Source organism: Bos grunniens, chromosome 21 (genome assembly GCF_055505025.1).
Source record: "Bos grunniens cultivar Pamir isolate PY7600 chromosome 21, Bosgru_T2T1.0, whole genome shotgun sequence".
Lineage (NCBI taxonomy): Eukaryota > Metazoa > Chordata > Mammalia > Artiodactyla > Bovidae > Bos > Bos grunniens.
Genome location: NC_141185.1, coordinates 56163944 through 56179291, shown reverse-complemented (window position 1 = coordinate 56179291; position 15348 = coordinate 56163944). Strand labels below are relative to the sequence as shown.

Here is a 15348-nt window from a genome sequence, read left to right as displayed (position 1 = left end):
GGGTCTGGGAAAATCCCCTGGAGTAGAAAATGAGAACCCTCTCTAGTATTCTTGCCTGGGAGATCCCACGGACAGAGGAGCCTGGTGGGCTAGTCTATGGGGTCGCACAGAGCTGGACACGACTGAGAGACTAACACATAGGATTGCTTTAAAGTGTAGGTGGTAGAGACTTGTGCTTCCAGCGCAGGAGACCCAGGTTTGATCCCTGATCAGTGAACTAAGATCCCACATGCTGTGGCCAAAACAAAACAAAAAATTATAGGTGGTGATCAGAATTAACATTACCCCAGGAAAAGGAGGGTCACATTTTTCTGAGGTGATTTTAAGATGTCCACGGAATGGCTGCTGATGTTGCTCCATCATTCATGTGTTGCTTTTTTCATCTTTACTTCTCTGTGTTTGCAAAATCATTTTCAGAGAGCAGAGAGAAGATTCTGGCAAACAGTTTCATTTTGGAGGAATGGGCTATGAAATGGTTCCCTGGTAGGGAGTCTCCAAGTACCATTACACTAACACAGAGCAGAAACAGAATTAATTGGTCAGCTTGAAGAGAGCTGTCTTTCCTGTCCTGTGGATAGTCTTAGTAGCATACTCACAATAAAACAATTGAAAATGGCAAATTAAATGATGACAGATGATTTAGAGACACTTTTACCCTACAAAAAACCAAAAAACAAAAAAACCCACCCCCAAAGTTCATTTATACTAGACAATTTTGGAGAACTACAAAGTTTTTTTAAAAATTTATTTTAACTGAAGGGTAATTGCTTTACAGTATTGTGTTGGTTTCTACCAAACATCAACGTGAATCTCCAAAGGTCAACTTGAATGCTGATGGGTTTACCTACGTCCCCTCCCACCTCCCTCCCCATCCCACCCCTCTAGGTTCTTAAGTTTTCGTTCCCTGAGTCATACAGCAAATTCCCATTGGCTATCTAGTTTACATATGGCAGTGATGTTTTCATATTACTCTCTCCATATGCACTCCCCACTTCCTCCCCACAAAGCTGTGTTCTTAAGTCTGTTAGAGAACTACAAAGTTTTTATACTTGCTGCACATTGGAAAGAAAATGTCAACAACTAGTTTCTTTTGTACCATATCTATACACAGGAAAAAAAAAACTTGTTAAAAGGAAAAGAGGTTTCTGTATTGTTAATATTTGACAGTGAAAGGGTTCCTTTTAAATATTTAACTTAAGTATCCATCTCTTACAGTTATTAGACACATCTTCATATCAAGGGTAATATACAAAGCACAGCAATGTAACTCAAGTATACTTCTTTAAAAACTTGGAAAAATATACTAAGAATATATGATTTATAATTTAAAAAATTTAGAAAAGTGTGGGTAAACAAAGCTGATGCAGTCATTTGAAGGGTCCAGATGAAACACCATGGACTCAACAATCTGGTGAGTCAAAGACGTATCAATCCACCTTACAAAGCTCAGATTCATTGTGAGCTGTATTCTACAGAAATACAGGAAGAGCTTTTTGTACAAAATTACTCATGCCAGAGTTTATTATAAGAGCAAAAAACGACAAATTTGGTGTTCAGCAGTAAGAGAAAGGCTGGTGGTTAATTGTGGTATATTGAACTGATAGTATATCATGCAGGCTCTAAAAATCACAAAGATTCTTACTTGACCTTAGAAAACGTACATTACAAGTGGCTAATGGCGACCCACTCCAGTATTTTTGCCTGGAGAATCCCAGGGACAGAGGAGCCTGGAGGGCTGCAGTCCACAGGGTCGAAAAGAGTCCAACACGACTGACTGACAAAATGCAAATCAGTTACAAACTAAGTTTAGTGCTCTTTTAGGACAACTAGAGACAAGCTGTTTAATAGTGGTTCTTCCTTGATAATGGCATTGAGTGATTTGTTCTTTGTATTCGTCTGTATTATTTATATTGTGTCGAACATAATTTAAGTAATATAAACTAAAAACGTATCTGAAAAAGTGAAGAAGGTACCAAGTTGTACAAATATAATCCCCCCAAACAAACTTCCTTCTGTGTCTACAAGTTATCTCTGAATTGCTAGGCTACAAGTTCTTTTAATTTCCTTTAAAAAAAAAATCAAATGTGCTATCATGAAATATTAAAAATTTTAAATATATTTTCTCCTTTTAACAGTAAGGCAGTGCTAGTGAAATTCTGGAGGCAAACAACTGAAGGCTCGAGGATGCTAATTCTTGTGCTCCTGAGTAACAGGGGGATTTGCAGGAAAAGTTGCCCAAGTTTGTATCTGTAAGTACAAAAGGAGACAGAGAAGAAGGTAATCACTGCAAAACGTTAGGACACAATGAAGCAGCCTTCTTTAGTAGAACAAAGGAAGGATTTGCTCTGAAGGATTTGCATTCTTTTCCCAGGCTCAGGGAAGGGACGGTTCTAACCCCTCCGGGTAAAAAGATCCTTTAAAAACTTCTTCCAGCCCCCTTTCTGCCAAGTGATGGGCAAGTCCGTAGTGACACCTCTGAAGGCGCGCTTACAAAACAGGAGTGGGTGAAGGGAGATTCTCTCAAATCTCTGGGTTAAAAAAAAAAAAAAAAAAAAGCATTTAAACCTTAAAATACACTAAGCTTTTTTTTTTTTTTTCCTTCCCCTTTTCCGGCCCGACCCCATTATACCGTTTCTAGTCTATCACGTAACAGCAACGCAGTTTTGATCACAGCCCAAGTTTTTAAATCCCCACCAGACTGAGGAAACTGTAAGGGCGTCTTCATAGAGAAATTAGTGTCCTTCTGCTTTGTCAGTGTAGCAGGGCCCTTTTTACATTCAGAAAATTTTCTTTAAACTCCCAAACCTTTGGGAGGCGAGTTCCATTATTTTAAAACAAAAACAGTCGCTTCCTTTCAGACTTGTCGACAGTCTCATAAATTAGCGAGAAGAATCTGAATCTTAACTCTCAAAAACGAGGAATATATTTCAAAAACAAGGACTGACGTCTCTCCTTTATTCTAAATATACCACCGCAAGCCGAAGGGCTGTGTTAACTATTTTTACCCACACTTGGTCTGCTGCGTCAAACTCAAGTAAAACTAAACTGGATGAAGAAAGCAAGCGGAGCCCGACGGTTGGCCAGGCAAAGGTACAAAGACTCCGTATTCCAGTTCTAGATCCTTGGACAGCTAAGGGGAAACTGCGGGCCGTGATGGAAAGGCCACCAACACTCGTTGATTTTGCTTTATTTCCTGCACCTTGTAATCTGCAACCATCCACACTTACATTTTTTTTCTTTCTGAAAACACGTACAAGGTGGCAGATATAAAGTAACAGAACTTCGGACTCTGCCACACGCTGGCGATACCACAGCAGCTCCTGTGTACAAGTCAAACTGCCACCACGATTGGACAGGGTTGGGAGTCTACCTAAAAGTCCAGATTATCCAGGGTTTTTTTGCCTCCATCAGAAGGGAAGCAGTGCTAAGTCGCTGAACAAAGGCAGGAAACGGTAACCAAAAATGGTAGCAAAAAGAATGCGTTGATTCAACTAGGACTCCCTGGCTCGATGTGCCACACTTAATCAAAGGACGAAAATGCCCGGAGAAAGGCGTTTCTGCCGTGCTTCTTGGCACGGAGCGACAAACGCGGGGACAAATGGAAACGGGCCGCAAATGAGAAGCTGGCCGGCGGGTTCCTGAGAACGCGCGGCGGTGACTCTGGCCGAGCTGACGCAGTGTGTGCGCTGGGCCCACGCCCCTGTCTACGTCTGGTCGGGCGACCTCAGACGCTCGAATAAAGGGATCTCGCACCACTTCGCCCACCCCACCCAGCGAACGCCGCCCTTTGCGGGACCCATGGCCTCAGGGGCTCCCAGCGGACCCCGCCCCCTGCCGCCGCCATCTTGTTGTTTGCCTCCCTCCTGGCCGGCCACGTGGCACTTTCTCCCAGCGGAAGCCGAGGCACCGCCCCAACTTCCGGCCAGACCGGTTCCAGCCGGCCGCGGCCCGCAGACGCGCGGCTGCCCCCTGGCGGCCGGCCGCGCGCCGCCCCGCCCCGCCCCGCCCGGCCCTCGCCATTCCCTTCCTGGCCTGCCGCACGTATGTGCGCCGCCGCGCGTCTCGGGGGCGGGGCTCCCGATGCACCCGGCACGGGGTGGGCCCGTCTCCCAGGGCTTCCGCCTGGGTCCTGGGCGTCTTTACACGCAGTTTAAACTGTAAGCTCGTGCGGCCGCAGCTACGAGGTTTTGGCACGCGGTGTCTTGTGTTTCAGGACTTTGAAACGGGAACCTCGAACCTCGCTTTTCCGAAGCGGCTTCTGCCCTCCGCCGACGCACTGAGTCCGAGCGGGGTCCGCCCCGAGCGCGTGCACCGCCCCGCGGGTTCCCGGACGCGGGATGGGGAGCCAAGTGCGGGCTGGGGCGCCCCGATTCCGGTGCTCCCGGCTGTCTCCACTTTCCCCCCGGCCCCAGGTTGCTTTCACGTTTCGGTTCTTGAGCGTTTGCCTTGACAAAGGCTCCTGCATCTGCTGTGTCTTAACCCGCTCAACAGCCTTTGAGATGAGTGGTGTTGTATTTTTTTAAAAAATAGAGAATTGAAGCCCAGGGAGAGTAATTTGGTCCAGAGGCAGAGCCTGCGTTGCAATCTGGGCCGTCTTAGTTCCCACTAAGCCTTTTAGATGGTCAGATGGCTCTGAACAGTAGTATCTACAGCAACTGTGGGCTTAGCTGGAAAGGCAGATGTCCAGGCGTTTACCAGCCCTGCTGAATTGGGAACCCCGGAGGGGCTGGTGACGATCTGTAATTAACAAGCACTTAGTGATTCTGAGGCACCCTAAAAATACCTTACCTCGTAGCCTTTTTAAGGGTAAGGAAAGAGAATCTGTTTTTTAGTGCGAACTCCGTGCCAGGCACTAGGGTTAGGCATTTTCCTAATTATGTGATGTATTCCTCCCCAACGCTGTTTTACAGGACACTGAACCAGCAAACTTCCCTTGTGTGTAAAATGTTAATATTTGTGCAAAATGGTATAAGCTTACATGTGCTACTGTATTTGCTTGTACTTTGTATGCATAAAATATCCCTAGGAGGAGATCAAGAAGTTGTTGATAGTGCCTTACGTCCAAGGAAAGGAGGCGGTTTGCCAGAAGGACTGAGTTGGGACGAGTTTTTTTTTTTTTTCTTCTGTAAGTCTTTGTAAATTTTGAATGTCTGCCACATTGCTTATGAAAAATTAATGAGTAGTTGGTGTTAGAAAGAACTGGAAATTTTATTTGAGCCAACCTGAGGGTTACAACCTGGAAAACATTCAGAAAGCTGGGAGGACTGTTCCACCTGTTAGAGGTCAGAGCACAGTTAATGTAAGTTTTTGAGGCAAAAGGGTAATTTGTCAAATGACGTGTTATTACTGACCGTTTGCAAACTCTAAATCTATGTGTACAAAGTGAGTCATGGGTCGTGGGTCAGTATGGCCCTTTACCAGATTAAGAGAGATGGTTATCTTACAGGGAATTATGACCTTTTATAAGATAAAGAAGGAATGTTATCTCCTAAGGATGTCTGGTTAATGCAATTGGACGTCATATACTGATACACTTCGAGGGAGGAGGCCCAAGCGGGCAGAGAAAAAAAAAACTTTACTTTTTCTTGTCTTGCTTTAAAGTATGAATTTTATTTTATCAATATGAATCTTTATCTTATTCCAAATAAAATTAAATGGAAAATTGGTATTCAGAATACTGTTAGAATGGAAACCAGTATCTGCATTCAGATCTGACTGAATCCCAGTGATCTATTGACTACACCTGACGCACTTTTAAACATAAAATTCTGTATAAATTTGAGGTGGTGTTTTTAATAATGAAGTATTAGTTAGAAATTTACTTTCTGTTTTTAACCTTTGAAAAATGAGCCTGTGTGACCCTGGTCCAAACGTGCATGACACATTGGTGGGTGAAATTGTTCTTATTTTGATTACGAATAACAGCTGTACAATAACTGTAAAACGGACCGTAAATGTAATACCTAGACTCCGAGGAATATTCATGTTATCATTAATTGACAATTGCCAAGAGATTGGAGCTCTTTTAGTAGCAATGGCAAAGTGCTCTTATTCCCAAGACTAGTCACTGGGAAGAATTTTATCGGTATATTTTATATTTATTAGGTTCCACTTACAATTAATTCTGTATAAATAATGCTTTTTATTTTTTCATGAATCTGTATCTATATGAAGAACATCCTGGGTTTGGAAAGATTGATCATTTATTATGCTAATGTTTTTTTAAATTGGAGGATAATTGGTTTACAATGTTGTGTTTGTCTGTGCCATACAGCAACATGAATCAGCCATAATTATGTGTATGGTCCCTCCCTCTTCAGCCTCCACCCACCCCCACCCCACCCCACCTGTCTAGGTTGTCACAGAGCATGGGGTTGAGCTCCCTGTGCTGTGCAGCAACTTCCCACTAGCTATCTTTTTCACACAAGGGAGTGTATCGTTTTCAGTGCTGCTGTCTCAATTGATCCCACTCTCCCCGTCCCCCGCTGCGTGCAAAGTCTGTCCTCTATGTCTGCGTTTCTACTTGGAAAAAAAGAGAGGTAGAAATACAGCCTGATGACAGTTCAGAGGAGGAAGATATTAGTGTTTGATCTGTGCCTCCGCGCATGGTCAGTTGCATCCTACTCTTTGTGACTCCATGGACTGTAGCCCACCAGGCTCCTCTGTCCATGGGATTCTCCAGGCAACAATACTGGAGTGGGTTGCTATTTCCTACTCCAGGGGATCTTCCTGACCCAGGGATGGAACCTGTGTCTCTTGCATCTCCTGCATTGGCAGGCAGATTCTTTACCCCTGTGTCACCTGGAAAGCCAGGTGCCTAGAACTGTTCTGTGCCTAGAACTTTATTGTTGGAAGGGCTTGTAAAGATGTGTGAGTAGACACTTGCTCCTAGCAGTGGCATTTGGTCCCTGAAATTAGGAAATTGGCTCTCTGTAGTAATTGTCTAAGGTCTTCCCAGGTGGTGCTAGATCCTGCCTGACAATGCAGGAGACCTAAGAGACACAGGTTCCATTCCTGGGTGGGGAAGAGCCCCTGGAGGAGGGCATGGGTGTGTGTGCAGTGATTCTCTAAAAGCTACATTGTCCAGCTCCTAGGCCTGCAACTTTTCTCCAAGAGGAGACTGCAGTTTCCAGTAAACCCATGGCTGGGAGCTGCAGTGACATGCTGGGATCGGCCGGTGGGGATGAAGGCGCACTTTCAGTGACATCATGATGGCAGCTTCAATTTGGTGACAATGCAATGATTTATTCCCGAGAAATAGGTGGACACTACAAATCCAAGGCTTTTGCTGGAGAACTGCTTATTAAACATGTATCAGCACACCACAGCCTGCCACCCCACTATCGCTGGTGGGAGAAGCCCAGACGGGGTACCTAGCCCCGCTCAGGTTGCCCAGGGTTACAGTGTGCCTGGACTCAGCAGTCCCTTAGTGGTCTTGGGGCCAGTGTTTCCAACAGCTGTAGTCTCTTAAACCAAACTAGAAACAAAGGGTGGATCATGAGTTTTTCTGGGTCAGTCCAGTATTGCAGAAGTTATTTCCTGGGACGAAGGAGAAACTGAGCAGTCTGGGCAGCCCTCTGACACTCCAGAGGAAGCTTGCATCCTTAACAAAAGGGAATTTGCAGGGAACAAAAGGGTGAGGGGTTGGGGGAGGTAGGTGGCGGGGCATAGTCTTCCTAATGGGAGTGTCTGTGTTTTTGGAGTTGAGTACTCCAAAAACTGTGTTTAGACGTTTTTGGAAGTGGAGTATTATAGGTAGGAGGGTCTCTGCCTGGAGGGCTATATCTAAAGTCAGGGAAGGAGGTGGATGGAAGAAGAGGGGATTTTCTACAATAGAGGAAGCCATTTGTTCAATCATTCAACAAACCAATAATAAGTGCCCATCTAAGTGGTTTTCACGTCTACGTTAGAATCACATGGGATTCTAAACTTAAAAATTTGCTTCAGTCTATACTGATGGTGTTTGGGTGTGTGCGAGGCTGAATGACGGGTCCCCTCAAAAGACATCCCGATCCTTGGAATCTGTGACTGTTACTTCGTCTTGTTTAAAACAATAAAAGGCTTTGCAGATGTGATTAAGTTAAGGATCCTGAGATGAGGGGGGAGATTTAATCTTCCCCAGAAGCAGAGAGAAAAGAGTGGGACAGATTTTCCTTTTTTTTTTTTTTTTAATTATTTACTTTTAATTGGAGGATAGTTACTTTACAATATTGTGTTGATTTCTTCCATACCTCAGAAAGTTCCTATGTCCCCTCCCTCCGGAACCTCCCTCCCAGCCCATTCCACCCCTCTAGGCTGTCACGGAGCACAGGATTTGAGCCCCTTCCCACTGGCTATCTATTTTACATACAGTAATATGTATATTTCAATACTGGTCTCTCAGTTTATCCCACCCTCTTCCCCCACTGTGTTCACAAGTCTGTTCTTTATGTCTGCGTCAAATTTTCCTTTTGAATCTTCAGAAAGAGCCCGGCTCTGCCAACACTTGAATTGAGTTCTAGCCTCTGGAACTGTGAGAGAACAAATTTCTGTTGTTTTTAAACCTGCCAGTTTGTGGTAAATTGTCACCACAGCCGTAGGAAACTAATACAGAGTAGAAGACTGGTTTTGAAGTAGCACTTTACATACGATTTAGCAAAGATCCATGCTAGAGATAAGGGTCGCTACGGATAAACATCACAGAAGTTCATCCCTTGACTGTCCCTGCTGCGTACAAATCAGGACCCCTTCTACAGTAGGTCTGAGTCTTAGGAAGCTGTATTTTGAAACAAAAAGGAAATAAACCTTCCTATGATTTCTTGCACATTTGCATGTCCTTCCATCGTTATGATAGACATTAGAGATACAAAGACGGAGAAGGCAATGGCATGCCACTCCAGTACTCTTGCCTGGAAAATCCCATGGACAGAGAAGCCTGGTAGGCTGCAGTCCATGGTCGCTAAGAGTTGGATACGACTGAGCGACTTCACTTTCATTTTTCACTTTCATGCATTGGAGAAGGAAATGGCAACCCACTCCAGTGTTCTTGCCTGGAGAATCCCAGGGACCCGGGAGCCTGGTGGGCTTCCGTCTATGGGGTCACACAGAATTGGACACAACTGAAGTGACTTAGCAGCAGCAGAGATACAAAGAAGATGAATAGCTGCATCGCCTGTCCTCAGGGAGCCTACAGTCTAGCAAGGGAAAGATGCAGGAATAGGATCATTTCAGTACAGTCTCTTAAGTGTCAGTTCAGTTCGGTTCAGTTGCTCAGTTGTGTCGATCTTTGTGACCCCATGAATCGCAGCATGCCAGGCCTCCCTGTCCATCACCAACACCCAGAGTTCACTCAGACTCACGTCCATCGAGTCAGTGATGCCATCTCATCCTCTGTCATCCCCTTCTCCTCCTGCCCCCAATCCCTCCCAGCATCAGAGTCTTTTCCAATGAGTCAACTCTTTGCATGAGGTGGCCAAAGTACTGGAGTTTCAGCTTTAGCATCATTCCTTCCAAAGAAATCCCAGGGCTGATCTCCTTCAGAATGGACTGGTTGGATCTCCTTGCAGTCCAAGGAACTCAAGAGTCTTCTCCAACACCACAGTTGAAAAGCATCAATTCTTCGGCGCTCAGCCTTCTTCACAGTCCAACTCTCACATCCATACATGACCACTGGAAAAACTATAGCCTTGACTAGACGGACCTTTGTTGGCAAAGTAATGTCTATGCTTTTCAATATGCTATCTTGAGAAACCTAAATACAGGTCAGGAAGCAACAGTTAGAACTGGACATGGAACAACAGACTGGTTCCAAATAGGAAAAGGAGTATGTTAAGGCTGTATATTGTCACTCTGCTTATTTAACTTACACACAGAGTACATCATAAGAAATGCTGGAAGAAGCACAAGCTGGAATCAAGATTGCCGAAAGAAATATCAATAACCTCATATATGCAGATGATACCACCCTTATGGCAGAAAGTGAAGAGGAACTAAAAAGCCTCTTGATGAAAGTGAAAGTGGAGAGTGAAAAAGTTGGCTTAAAGCTCAACATTCAGAAAACGAAGATCCGGTCCCATCACTTCATGGGAAATAGATGGGGAAACAGTGGAAACAGTGTCAGACTTTACTTTTTTGGGCTCCAAAATCACTGCTGATGGTGACTGCAGCCATGAAATTAAAAGACGCCTATTCCTTGGAAGGAAAGTTATGACCAACCTAGATAGCATATTGAAAAGCAGAAACATTCTTAAGTGTCAAGTAATAATATCTGTCGAGCCGTTTCTTGGTGCTAAGTGCCCTCTCTCTATGCCATCTTTCCTAATCCTCCAGCTCTAGGAGGACGGTATTAATACCCCTTAGAAAAGGGAGCCTTTGAAGGTGAAGCAGCTTGTTTAATTGCACCCAGCTGGTGAGTGGAAAAGCAGGATTGCTAGGGCAACACTGGGAGAGGTATTCCAGGTGTGAGCTACTGCATGGTCAAGGGCAAAAACATGACCGCGGAGTCCAGCTGGGAACCACCTGTAGGTTAACGTGGCTAGAACGTGGAGCGAGAAGAGGGGAAAACAGATGAGGCAGGAAAGACAAGTGGGAGCCTGCGCCTTCAAACTAGGGTGGGCTACTTCTCAGCGGAGGTGCCAGGTACGCCCTCCCCGCCCCGTGTAGCCTGGAGGAAGAAACCCTGGCACCTTAAGAGCTTGGCCAGAGTAGTGTGGGATGAATGTACACTTGCAGGAGACCTCTGTCTTCCTCCATTTATCCCCCTCCCAACCCCCAACATTCTTGTGGCTTTGGGTAGGTATGCCTGCAGAAAGGGAAGTCCTTTCAGCTGTCTTGTCCTTAAATCCAAGAATTGTGCAAAACTTTGAACTAGTCATCAGCAATTTTCAGATGTTTCGAAATGAAAAAAAAAAAAAAAAAAGGAACAAACCAGCAAAGTCCGTCTTACGGAAAATCTGAAAAGAAAATTGCACTGTTAGGCAACCTTTGTCCCCTAGGGCGGAAGGGCAAGTGGGAATATAAATGGGAAGGGACTAAGATTCTACTAAACAAAGCACAGAACTGTGTGCTGGTACGTTGCATATCCTTTACTCCACAAGGCAACCCTGTTTTAATGTTTCTTTATTTAATTACTTTTGCCGCACTGCACGGCGTGTGGGATCTTAGGTCCCTGACCAGGGATGGAACCCAGGCCCCCCTGCATTGGGAACATGGAGTTCCTCTTTTTATGTTTCGATTCTCTTGACATCTTCCCTATTTCTGTTCCAGTCTCTGTTAGATTCCTAATGCCTCCCTCAGCATATGCATCTGTCCGTGCTCAGTTGCTGGATTTCTGTGCCCAGGCTGTTGGCCTTATCCGGGTGGCCTTCTTTTCCTGTCTTCATGCCCTGGTGGTCTGATCTCATCCCAGCCCAGCCGACTTAACTTGATTCAGTCTTTGAACTCTAGATTCACAGTGTCCTTTGCCTTCTAGAATTTCTGCTTGGATATCTCAAAACCCCCTCAAAGTCAGCATGTCAAAAAGTGAACTCAGGACTGTCTCTGCTACCCAGCTACCATTTGAGACCCCTTCTCCCTTCATTTCCCTTCCACCTGCTGGCCTGTCTGAGCCAGACACTGGGTGGGCATCTCTGGCACCCTCCTTTCCTGCATGAACCCTAGCCTTTGAGTTCTGGTCCTTTCCCTACCTCTCAATCCTTTCCTTTCATCTCCATGTCCCTACCCTGATCGAAGACAAATCTTTCTTCCCTGGATTCCAGTGGTAGTTCTCAAACTGCTCTGCAGGCGTCCACTTGGCTCCCCCTTCGGCTGAATCCCCCTGGCAGACCCAGTTCACTTGTCAAAATGCAAATCTGACGTGTGTGTGCTCAGTCACTCAGTCATGTCCAGCTCTTTGCGACCCCATGGACTGTAACCTGCCAGGCTCCTCTGTCCATGGGATTTTCTCGCCAAGAATACTGGAGTGGGTTGCCATTTCCTTCTCCAGGAGATCTTCCCGACCCAGGGATTGAACCTGGGTCTCCTGCATTTCAGGCAGATTCTTTACCTGCTGAGTCACCTTGTCAAGTACAGATCCAACGTGGTCACCCAGCTCTGTCCTCTCCTGGGCTTTATAACCCATCAGTGGGTTCCTGCTGGTCTTTGCATCTAGACCCGCATCCCCCCAAAGAACAAGGCCCTGCATGGCCTGCCTCCCACTGGTCCCTCCGGGATGGGCAGCTCCCATCCTGCCGCCCTGCTATTTGGGCTCCAGCCAAGTGGCCTAACAGCCGTCCTGCTCATTAGGAGTCGTTGACAGGCCCACCCCTCTGTCTGAGCACTGCCTTCCCACCTCTCACCTACCAACTGCTGTTCTTCCCGGGATCTCGACTCCTCCGTCTTTTCCTCATCCCTTTCTTAGGGACGCTTTCCCCACCCCAGGCTGGTTCTTCCCCAGGCGCTCTCACAGCACTGACTGTGTGTAAGTGGTAGGTACGCTATTTTATTTTGACATAATGCTCTGCCTGTCTCCTCACTTAAGACCGTCAGGTCCATAGACAGGGTCGATGTCTTCCTTCATCGATCCCTGTATCCTACCTGTGGTGCCAGACACAGAGCAGGCGCTGAATACACACTTGTGAAAGAATGAATGAGTCAGCACCGAGTGACGGAAGTAGAGCTGGGTTCTGAGGACCAGTGTTAATAACCAATTACTCAGCGCCGTTGTCGCCATCTAGTGGTGACTGATGTTACTATGCCGTCGGGCCCGTTGTCTGTCTTGACAGCCCTTGACACTGCTCCCGAAGGGAATCAAAGCATGAATAATGGATTCTAGTTGAGAATTTGCCTTGTTTCCCGTATCGTAGTAGGCACTCAGGACACTGCCTGCCTGATTCCTCAGCAGAGGGTGTGTAAGCGGCCTTCCCAAGGTCTCAGGCTAAGAAGGAGACCTGGAATTCAACACCAGGGTGGAGAGGCTCGTTTTTCCGCTGGGCCCGCTGCTGTGTTTCTGTTATTTATTACGTGGAACGTACGCATAAGAAAACTGCAATCGTTGTCGTGGTTGCAGAGGGACGAACAAAACTCCCTTCAATGGCAGAAAATATATTTTGTAGCCAGAGAGGCTGCTAGGGAGCTCCTGTGGTTCAATAACACATCTGAATTCACAGACAAACGCTGTGAATAACTGGTTATGCTGCAGCCAGCAAGGGCTCTCATTTTAAAGGCCCCAGGACAACTTGATATACAGTATTTCTGGATGGTTCACAGGTCTTTCTTGACATATCTTTCCTAGGCTTTTTGACTTTGTGGCCTGGGCAACTGTGGCCTTCAAGTCTCTACAAAGTTTCAGGTCTTTTAGAATTAAGTTTTTTTTTTTTACATCTTCATAAACTGCCTTTGAGATCTGTGGTAAACAGATCTACCTCCAATGTTTTTTGAAACAAGATAGAACATATGTAAAGTGTATAAAACAGTAGTTCTTTGCTTTATGTTCTTGACAAGTTTATGCAAGTAAATTTGGAGGAGTGGGTAAATTTGATAACGTTTTCTATCTATTGAGTAAATTGTGCATTTACTGAGGAGCCAAAGGAGTTAGTAAAGGAGCCAAAGAAAGTGAAAGTGAAAGTTGCTCAGTTGTGTCTGACTCTTTGCGACCCCTCCAGGCCAGAATACTGGAATGAGTAGCGTTTCCCTTCTCTAAGGAATCTCCCCAACCCAGGGATCGAACCCAGGTCTCCCACATTACATTGCTGGTGGATTCTGTACCAGCTGAGCCACAAGAGAAGCCCAAAGGAGCCCAAGTCATAACTAAAAATGATCTCCTGTATAGCACAGGGAATTCTACTCAGTAGTCTGTAAAGGCCTATGTGGGAAAAGAACTGAAAAAAGAGTAGATGGGGACTTCGCTGGTGGTTCAGTGGTTAAGACTTCCAGTGCAGCTGATGTGGGCTTGATCCCTGGTCTGGGAACTAAGATAGATCCCACACGCCACGCGGATCGGGAAACTGGGATCCCCCACGTGGGATGGGCGTGGCCAAAAAATAGAGTGAAAAAGAATGGATATATGTGTAACTGATTCAGTTTGCTGCACACCTGAAACTAACACAACATTGTAAAGCAACTATACTCCAATATTAAAATTTAAGAAAGAAATGGGGAAAAAAAGGAGCCAGAGTGTTAACTTTAATCAGCAAGTCGGGTGGAGGAGTAAGAAACGTGCTGTTTAAAAGACACCCGTGGTGAATTACCTTATAGGGATAGGGTTTTAAGCTTGAGCTTGCATCAGCATCGCCTCGCTCGCTGGGGCGCCGGCAGTGATTTCTGATCCCCGTGGGCTTGAGAATTTGCATTTCTAACTAGCTCCCAGGGGATGCTGATGTGGCCATTCCAGGGACCACACTGTGACAACTAGAACAGTGTGCTATCATCGGAGCAGTGTGTTATCATTAAAGCAGTGTGTTATCGTTGTTTAGTTGCTCAGTCGTGTCCGACTCTTTGGGTTTGCGACCCTATGGACTATAACCCGTCAGGCTCCTCTGTCCTTGGGATTCTCCAGGCAAGAACACTGGAGCGGGTTGCCATTTCCTTCTCTAGGGGATCTTCCTGACCCACGGATTGAACCCAATGTCACTTGCGTTGGCAGACAGATTCTTTACTGCTATGTCACCAGGGAAGCCCACTGGAGCAGTGACTTATACCCTAATTTACTGCTGTTTCCTGCGTTCTGTCTTTGGACAGGTCAGGATTCCCCAAGCTTCACTGCTCCTCTACCCTTTTTAGAGGGAAGCAGGACAGAGGGATTCCTTTCCAGCTTCAGTCTCCGTGGCTCTGACCTGGCAGCGGTCGGTGGCCCTGGGCTGGCTCCCCTGATGCCCCGGAGGCTTCACTGATAACCTCTGCTGTGGCCAGTTGAGGATCTCTCCCCGGTGGCCTCGGGAGGTCCTCTGGTCCAGTGGTGTTGGCTCACGTGGCGGTTCTGGGAATGTCTGTGCCTGCCTGCTGTTGATGTGTGCATTTAAGACCTTTGGTGGAGGTTGTCATCATTTCTTTTTTTTTTTTTTTAAAGAGTTGAACATTTAATTAACTAATTTTTGGCTGCATGGGGTCTTCATTGCGACTCAAGGGTCTAGTTGGTCTGAGGCTTGTGGGATCTTAGTTCCCCGACAAGGGATCAAAGCCAAGTCCCCCTGAAGGCAGATTCTCAACCACTGGACTACCAGGGAAGTCCTTTGTCATCATTTCTCCCCAAGGTTTTGCGCCCATCTCCTCTGGGTCTGGCCTCCTGCCTGGCTCCCTCAAGTCCAGTCTCTACACAGAAGCCAGAGCCCTCATAATACACCGGTTAGGTTGATGATCTGCATAAACCTTTCAGAGTATTTACTTATTCTTACA

The 15348-nt window shown here is 46.1% G+C and overlaps 1 long non-coding RNA gene across 2 annotated transcripts; it reads right to left on the bottom strand.

The window, feature by feature from the left end:
* Window positions 1–2031: 2031 nt before the first annotated feature.
* Window positions 2032–3914, bottom strand: LOC147349759 (uncharacterized). 2 transcript variants are annotated; one of them, XR_015150115.1, is made up of 2 exons: window positions 3228–3914; window positions 2032–2247 (listed from the first exon to the last, which is right to left on the bottom strand). It is a non-coding gene; the product is annotated as an uncharacterized LOC147349759 (long non-coding RNA). The 2 variants fall into 2 exon arrangements; XR_015150116.1 differs by having other exon boundaries at window positions 2096–2528; window positions 3228–3869.
* Window positions 3915–15348: the final 11434 nt, after the last annotated feature.